Here is a 10,012-nt window from a genome sequence, read left to right as displayed (position 1 = left end):
AGTTACGGGGACGTAAACACACCAGCATCGGTTGTCAAGCAATGCTAGCGGGACAAACACAGACACACAAACACACACACACACATACATATATATACACACATATATACGACAGGCTTCATTCAGTTTCCGTCTACCAAATCCACTCACAAGGCATTGGTCGGCCCGGGGCTATAGCAGAAGTCACTTGCCCAAGATGCCACGCAGTAGGACTGAACCCGGAACCATGTGGTTGGCTAGCAAGCTACTTACCACACAGCCACTCCTGCGCCTATATCCACTACTGCGCCTAAACTGATTAAGTATTGCTTATTTTATATTTCGTAAATTCATTTAGAAACAAGGAGCCAAGCGGTTCTTTTTATCGAAAGTGTTTTAAAGTAAGTTCGTACTTCATCCTTCATTCAAGATAAATAACTGACTGAAATATATTTAGTAAGATTGTTAATTTTACTGTGGTGCCTTAACACGATCTTTTATCATTACAAAGAAGGGCAGGATATTGTTGTGCATCAATAACAAAATATATACTCCACATAATACTTACATAAACAAATTGCGTATGCTCGCTCAGGCATTGGTATAGTAAAAATACATGTTTATCCCAGATTATAAGTTATATCAGTAATATATAGAATGATTTACGTTCTATATATTACTGTAGAGCATGTAAAATGATCATTTTTGAAGCATTAATATAAGTAACCGGGTGTATTTTCTTGGGAGAGATCTGTATCGAATATATGTAGTAGGGTCTCGGTCTTACATTTAAAAACAGTAATCTACTGTTCAACGAACATATACTGTGTAAAAGCTTAATAGAATTTTCCACGGTTGCTTTGAATTTGGCCTTGAGAAGACGGGTTGGAGTGTTATCCCAACGTTTGTATTGTAACGCTAGATAAAATTCAGGTTCATAAGTTTCGTAATCATATTACAGGTCTCCTAAGCTTCAATAATGTGTGAAGATTTGTATTTACTACTCTCGGAAGTATTTTGATGCGAATAACAGGAAGCAGATCATTGATGGAGATAAGAAATAATTTAGTAAATATATACAAAGAGAGAAGCATAACTAGATACTTTATATAAGCTAGATACTGATGCGTGGGCATATGGAGTGAATTTTCTATGGACAGTCAACTATGCCTAAAGAATTTTGTGAAAAGCAATTTCAAAGACTATGTGATGTAGGTGACAATCACATTTCTTGAGTCTAAAGATTATTTGTATTTGTTTTTAAAAAAGAGTAAAATGCAAGTATGGGTTTACAAAAACGATTATTCTACTTAACATAAGCAAAAAAAAAAAAGCACAAAATTAGAAGACAAGTCAGTCAATTAAATTTCACCCATTAATTGACTGACAGTTTTAAGGCAGCGACTTAGCAGAATCGTTAAGAAGGCCGGACAAAATGCTAAGCAGCATTACGTCCGTCTTTACATTCTCAGTTCAAATTCAGTCGAGCTCGACTTTGCATTTCATCTTCTTGGGGCCCATAAAATAATTACCGGCTGAACACTGGAGTTGATATAATCGACTTTCCCTCTGTCCTGAAATTGCTGGCCTTGTGACAAAATTTGAAAGCAATTCACCGGAGGTTATTTTCTCGACGCCGAAGATATTGAATTTAAATTTAAATTTGGTAGATATTAAGTGAGATCGTAGAGTGGAAATTAATGCCAGAAGTAATTTTTCTGTCACCAAGACGATGAAGATACCATTAATACTGAGTGACCTGCAAATAAATCAGCCTTTCAGATAAAAAATATATATATAAGGCCGAACCCACAATAAAGAGCCAATTCCCCGGTTGAATGAGTACCAGTAGATATTTTCAATACTCTAGGAACGTATCCCTAGCATTCATTTCAACTCACCGTCAAACATACCTGAATTCTACTATATCTTTAATCTTGTGGTTATTCCATTATCAAAAACGTGGACCCGACACGCTAAAGAATAGACACATGAGTTTCTCTCTCTCTCTCTCTCCCTATTTCTCTCCCTTTCTCTTTCTCTCTCTGTTGTTATTTTTTAATACTTAATATTCTCTCTACATTGATATTACTTTCAATAACTCACTGATTTTCTGCACATTTCGCAATTCTTCAAAGCAGACCATAACACTTTTGTAGCTGCAATAATATTTCTGAAGGATTTTTTTATAATGTGTGTGAATATGGTTGAAGTCGTTGTATACATATTTTTTATGAAGCATTAGTGAATAATGTAATAATTGAATATAGTAATCTAACTTCATGTTGTGATGTAGAGAGCGGAATGTGAAAGCTATTCATGTCAACATTTACTTTAAAACATCTGAGAGTATCCATAGTAGTGAGTGATATGCCTCTAAATGATAATTTCCATTGCATTTCTGGAGGCATAACTGTCGTGGTAAGAAGTTTGATTCCCAACCACATGGTTTGGTGTTCAGTCTCACAAGGCAACGTCAAACTTTTGGCATGTGTCTCCCAATGCGACCTCTAAAATTTGAGAGTGGATTTAGTAAAGAAAACAGAAATGCGTCCGCTATATATGTATGAGTAGAAATGTATATATATTCTTTTTTTCTTTCTTTTACTTGTTTCAGTCAGTTGACTGCGGCCATGCTGGAGCACCGCCTTTAGTCGAGCAAACCGACCCCGGGACTTATTCTTTGTAAACCTAGTACTTATTCTATCGGTCTCTTTTTGCCGAACCGCTAAGTTACGGGAACATAAACACACCACAATCGGTTGTCAAGCAATGCTAGGGGGACAAACACAGACACACAAACATACACACACACACACATATATATGACGGGCTTCTTTCAGTTTCCATCTACCAAATCCACTCACAAGGCTTTGGTCGGCCCGAGGCTATAGTAGAAGACACTTGCCCAAGATGCCACGCAGTGGAATTGAACCCGGAACCAGGTGGTTGGTAGGCAAGCTACTTACCACACAGCTACTCCTACGCCTATGTGTGTGTTTGTCTATACTTGTTTTTGTACTACACCACCGCTTCACAACCGTTACTGATGTTTTACGTCCGCGTTTCGATATAATACGTACCACACTTTAAAAATCATAAGATTTGTTCGGCCACATGATGCAAGGCAATGACTCAGAATGTTCACAATCCAAAGACCATCACAAGCAAAAATACAGAATGAAGCAGGGTTGTGATTTTGCCGAGATTTTGTATTCAGGAGGTTGGTATTATCACCACGAAAGGTTTTTAGTGTGTGCAGTGATTCTTTCAGACCTTAGCTATATGATTTCAATTTCGGAATACATCGGGGCTCCCGAGGCTTAGGGTCTTAAATGATATAGACTTTTTTAATACTCATATGGGACATTGTTAGAATATTATATTCCAACGTTCAAGGCGATGAGCTTGCAGAAAAGATAGCATGCGGTGTAAAATGGTTAGCAGTATTCTATCCATCTTTACACTCTTATTTTATCGACTTCACCGCCCACCCACAGGCACACATCACCACCAACATGTAGTGGAGGCGTGTGGATTGGTGCTTCGAGTGTCGGACACATGATCGTAAGATTGTGGTTTCGATTCCTGGCCCAGGTGACGCGTTGTGTTTTTGAACAAAACACTTCATTTCATGTTGCTCCTGTTCACTTAGCTGGCAAAAATGAGTAATCAAGTGACAAGCCGGCGTCACAGGTGGGGAATATATACACCATGGAAACCGGGCAACCAGCTCGTATGAGTCGACATGACACGCGAAGGCAACTTTGCACTTTTAAATTCGTCCTCTCAGCCGAAAGTGGTCAACAAATTAAATGCTAGTTTAGTACTAGAGTCGAAGTAATTGACTTTGGTAAATACATTGGTTGTCTATTCTAGAACAACTACAAGTGCAAAAGCATAGCAATATTGTAGAGATGCGTCAACGCTTACTTAGACAAACGCTAAGAATGTACTGGGCAGAAAAAGTAACAGATTCCGAAGTCCCTAGATTAGCAACGTAATTAGGAAAAACAAAGGGAACAGGTGTTACGTTATTTGACAACCATGGAATTGAAAAGAACACAGGAAAGAGAGAGATAGATAGAAGATTCTTGATGGGCCTGGCTAGTTGGCTTTAGAAAGACATACCTATAATGTTGTAACTTTTGTATCGAGAAGGATGGTAGGGGGCCATAATCACCGTGCTTGTAGGTTTGGAATATAAAAAAGCATACATATATGCTAAATTACTTAAATGAGAAAAAGAAGAGACTATAAATTACTTGTAGTTTCAAATAATTAACTCACTCTTTTTCCCGATCATCTCAAGATAAAACACACGTAACTACATGTAATGACTTGCAACAAGACGGATTTTTTTATAAATGTTTCAGAACAAATTTCCGACGTTTCACCTCGGAATAAAATACATCGTTTGAAAGACAAATAACCACAATTTTGTCTGCTATATAGACAAATTGTCTAAAATAACTGTTTAGTTTAGTAAGAGTTTCTATTTGAAAAACAATGGTTATAATGTTTCATCAATATTGTTGTTATTATCGTTGTTGTTTTACAGGGTAATTACGAAGCTGTCATTATATTTTGCGCAGCAAAACTTCTTCATATAATGTTTAGTACATATCTTTTTATTTTAGTTATATAATGTTTGTATTTGGAAAAGAAAATGAGTTGCAACTGAGATTCGATGAGAAAATTAACATTTACTCAGTAAATGAAAGTGAATTTTCATTGGCAAAATAAAACAGTCATACGACATAAAAAAATGAAGCAAATTGATTCAACTGAAGATAAATACTGAATTACAGAGTTATTTGTCAAAGATATCTATTACATGTTAATCTTTAGAAAACATATATTAATTTATATATAAGAGAAGACTGGTGGCTTCCAAACAATCTCGAATAAAAGAAAAGTTACAACGGCTCGGGCGGCGAGACTCAACGTACATAAACATTTAGGCCAAAATTGCCAAAAATATAAGGTCATCTAGTTTTTAACAATAATACTAAAACGCTAGATGTTCGTTTGTTCCCGAAATATCTCAGAAATAGTATATTTTATCTTAATTTTTTACATATATATTTTCATACTTTATGCAGTAAGGTATGAAATTTTGTTATATTTGGACCTCTATGTATTTATGTGAAAGATTAAACACAATTTCTGCTTGTTGTTTCTTGAAAAAAAAACGTCTTCCGTGACGTCAACAGACATATACACACAGAATGCAAGCCCATATAATGAATGTCGTACGTGTGCCACAAACACACGTATATTTACAAACACATAGTCTTCGCTCGCTTGCTCTCTCTCTCTCTCTCTTTGTGTCTCTCTATCACACTCTAAGAAAAAAACGTCGTCTTTTTGATGTACACAATATTTTAATCATTTAGAAATATTTTTAAGTGAATGTGATTTCAAGAATGTAAGTTGTTTGTACAGTAAGTATTTATATTTTAGCTTTCTTAAAGCATACAATATTTTAATGTTTTTTTAGTTATTTTCAAGGGAATACAATTACAAATTTTGGGGCATATTTAAAAGGTATTTTAAAGTGTAAATGACTAAATATTTCGTGAAAGACACTTTCGTAAGCTCGGTGTGAAATATTTTTTCCATATGATGAAATATGTGTTAAAAACGTATAACGCATTCAAAGCTGGAAATTGTATCTATCTTCAGTCAAAACGCTTCGCCAATATTTCAAAAGATAGACTTCTAAAATTCCGTTGCTGGGAAGCTCAGACTTCCCAGGTCACGAGAAGTCTAGTAATGATTTATTAATTTCACAGAAATTCAGCAGGTTATACAGAGTTGTATTACGGTTGTATAATATCTAAAGCTTTCTCTGGATATTTATGGCAGGAGTGAAGTGAAACACATCGCTGCGAATATACAAATTTTACGGATCGCATCCTTCCATAATATTTCCATAATAATTTATATTATTTGGTAGTGTCCCAGAAGCATGTATGTAAGAGATGTATGCAATTAAATATTCTCCAAAATATGTTTGGAAAGTATTTAATGGTTTGGGGTACTAAAACAAGAAGTAGGCCATTGCAAGGTTTGAAATCGGAAGGCCAAATAAGAATTCATTTCTATCATGTGCCAATTCTGCCATCTACTATATTCAAATAATTAAATAAATACAGAAAACAAAATATTGTTTAGAAAACAATCTCTTTATATTGCAGCTGACCCTTTCTTGGCTCAAATTTAACAGATTTATGATGAAATATGTGTGAAAAAAACCTATAACGTATTCAAAGTTGGCAAGTGTATCTATGATCAGTCAAAACGCTTCGCCATTATTTCAAAAGATAGTCTTCTAAAACTGCTTCCTAAAACATTCAAGTGATTTTCTTTAAGTTGATTGACAAGCAACAAAACAAATTGATTGATATAGCCAACATAAGTATTTTTATATGTCCTGCTGAACTCATTAATTTGAAGAGAAATGCACTCAACCACTTCACCTTGCAATCAGTCTCTGTTGTTTTCGTCGCTTTAAGCTTTTGTTGTTTTAATGAATTTATTTATTGTTATGAATGAAAATTACGGTCAACTACCATTAATGAAGGTCATATTTAATAACATCTACACGAACACACACACACAAACAAATATACGCACGCATAAACATGCACACGCACAAACACACACATATATGTATATATATATATATATATATATATATATATAATATATATATATATATAAAATCTGTATTATATTTAGATATATACACTGTTCCCGCATATGAATGTAAGCAAATATCAATTTCATTATAAAATGTTCAAATGTAGCTTTGTATTTGCGGGTGTAATAGTGCCACCTCTTTCTTTTTCTATCTTTCTATCCCCCTTTCTGTCCCTATCGTTGTCTGTGTATATGTATGTATGAATATATATATATATATATATATATATATATATATATATATACGTAAATATCGAACGATGGAAATGAGTGCTCAACATCGCATTGGTGGATATAATTCCTTTATTTGTGAATGAAGGCTTCATGTTAAGAAATGTAGAAACATATCCTACTGTTTTAATAATTCTTCAAGCCGATCCTTTATATATATATGTATATATACACCTCTCTCTCCCTCTCTCTCATTACACACACAGGCACTTGTACATATGTATCCATGTACAGATAGACAGAGGTAGTAAATACATAAACCAATTTAACACTCTTCTACATGTGTATTTTCTCATTTTTTAACGTGTGAACTACTTAAGACCGAATGTTTGAATTTTCATGTCCCCCGTTCTTGAAATGTTTTCATATAAATATCAATATCCAATAGAAAACTATCAATAATTGTTTTCTTCGGAAATAATAATATATCAGTAATTTAGTTTATTCTGAGTTTGGAATGGATTATTTGAAATCTAACTTCATCATTGTCCTTCTTTGCACGAAAACAATTAGATTGATACACGTTTGTTATTTAAAGCTTTATGCGGACATCAAGAACCAAATCCAAAAACAGAATTATTCAACGGCCTTATGAAAGTATATAACTTCTGAGGTCAACGACTTCAGTTCTAGTTGGTTCGAGTAAATATTATAAAATGTATAGAGTAATCCGAAGGACTGCTTTGGTACGATTGGAGAGAGCATGTCATATGTGGATTCGAGCCCCATAGGAGACCTACGACTTTTCCTAACCAAAAATGATTATTTGGCCTAATATTTACAAGCTATTCTTTATCTTTAATATGTACATAGAGAACCAATTCCTAAAAAAAAGAATCTCACGATCCCTGGAAGTATAAGTTTGTAAATTCTTAGGATGTCAATATATATATATATATATATATATACATACATATTGGTGGAGTGTGTGTAAGTATGTGTATGCCTTGGATACTTTAAGTGCGAAGTGAATCGATAGTTCTCAAGGTCGACTACAGGTAACTTCTTCGAGGAAGGGAATTAAATAAACACAAATAAGAACGAACGATATTCTATTCGCCTTGTAAGAATGAAAGGCAGATTCAATCTCAAAGCACTGAGAGCTGGAAATTCGTAAGGCAATTTTAAGCTAATTTTGGATTAAGTACCAAGGCTTACGAACCATGTTTTTCAGTCTATTGTCTGGTAGAATATGAAGAAAACAAGATGGAAAGAATTTATCAATAATCTCAAACATCAATAAATCTGCGGAGAGTTTCTGACGGTTTAACTTTAGCGACCACTTTTAAAGAGTTCACTATTTTTATACAGCATTTCATTTTAAAAATTATATATATTAAGCTTATTGAATATAAAATACAAATTATGGTAGCCATAACGTTTGGATTGTAATATAATGAAGAATCTCTCTCTTTCTCTCTCTCTCTCCCTACTCTCTTTCGTTCTGTTCCCTTTTAATATTATTTCCATTGCACAAATTTTTGTGTTGTTTCTTCTTTGTTTTTAGTTGCATATTTATAACTACTAAAAATATTGCTATTTTTATCTAATTTGTTAAATTCTAGCATTCTCTTCGGAAAAATACTGGCTTCTAAAATCATTATTGCTTATAAAACTTCCTTGTGAAGAAGCAGACATAACTGTTTGCTTAATGAAATAGGTCTAATACACACGCACACATATATATAGATAACTATTGCGTTATAGGTATGATTAACAAAGAAGTTACCCATGTAGTAAGAGATAGACATCATTTAATGTACACAGTATAAAAATAATAGCTACTGGTAGTTACATGACATGGGGGCAAAAGGCAGTTTATACGAAAATCTACCGAATTAATGTGTCCACATGGCATGAGCCTATTACTGGCTCTTGTTTTAATGCTGTGTACATTACATTATATATATAGACGTAAGTAAGTGGTAGTAAGTTTGCCTCCCAACCACATGGTTCTAGGTTCAGTTCAACTGTGTAGCACCTTGGTCAAGTTTCTTTTAATATAGCATCGGCATTGTGAGCGCGTTAGGGTTGACGGAATCACAAAGGAATCTTTGTAAACATGCATATTTATACTCACATACATATATATATATATTTCTTTACTGCCCACAAGGGGCTAAACACAGAGGGGACAAACAAGGACAGACAAAGGGATTAAGTCGATTACATCGACCCGAGTGCGTAACTGGTACTTTATTTATCGACCCCGAAAGGATGAAAGGCAAAGTCGACCTCGGCGGAATTTGAACTCAGAACGTAACGGCGGACGAAATACGACGACGCATTTCGCCCGCCGTGCTAACGTTTCTGCCAGGTCACAGCCTTCTATATATATATATATATATATATATATATATATAATATATATATATATATATATATATATATATATATGTATATATATATATATATATATATTATATATATAATATAATATATATATATATATCTATATATATATATATATATATATATATATATATATAATATATATATATATATATATATATATATATATATATATCCGTAATAATGAAGGGTGAAATTAATTAATTTGGAAAAATTATCAATTACACCAAGTAGTCTTCGGCATGTAAAAGCCTCATTCGAGGAAAATTTAAGTAATACTAAGCAATAAGGGTTTAGCAACGAGTTGCCTTACCACATACCGAATTAGAAATAGCAGTCAAAGGGTTATAGCTATTTCTTCTACTAAAAAGGGAGATCTCAGTAAAAACAGCATTTGGAAGGCACAAACAGGTAAGAGAGAATGAATTGACTGCAATCTATCATACATTTTTTTAGTTATCCACGGACGTACGTTTCGAAATCAAGTTTTAAGGAAAGCATACGAATTAAATATTAAATATCAAATAATAAATAATTCTATCTTACCGAAACTTCTTTTCTCTTCAGCGTAGAATACTATAATCATAAATGATTATATATTGAATTTTGAGATACCAGAAGGCACCAACTCCACTCAGTATCAGAGCGAGCTAGAACCCGCAACTGGTATCACCGAATTCAATTTGTGAATGAAACGCGGGTGGGAAGGGGCTGTTGACACAATCGTTTCATTCACAATTGA

The sequence above is a fragment of the Octopus sinensis genome, linkage group LG8, assembly GCF_006345805.1.
Source record: "Octopus sinensis linkage group LG8, ASM634580v1, whole genome shotgun sequence".
In the NCBI taxonomy this organism is placed as follows: Eukaryota; Metazoa; Mollusca; class Cephalopoda; order Octopoda; family Octopodidae; genus Octopus; species Octopus sinensis.
Note: the sequence above shows the minus strand (reverse complement) of the source record.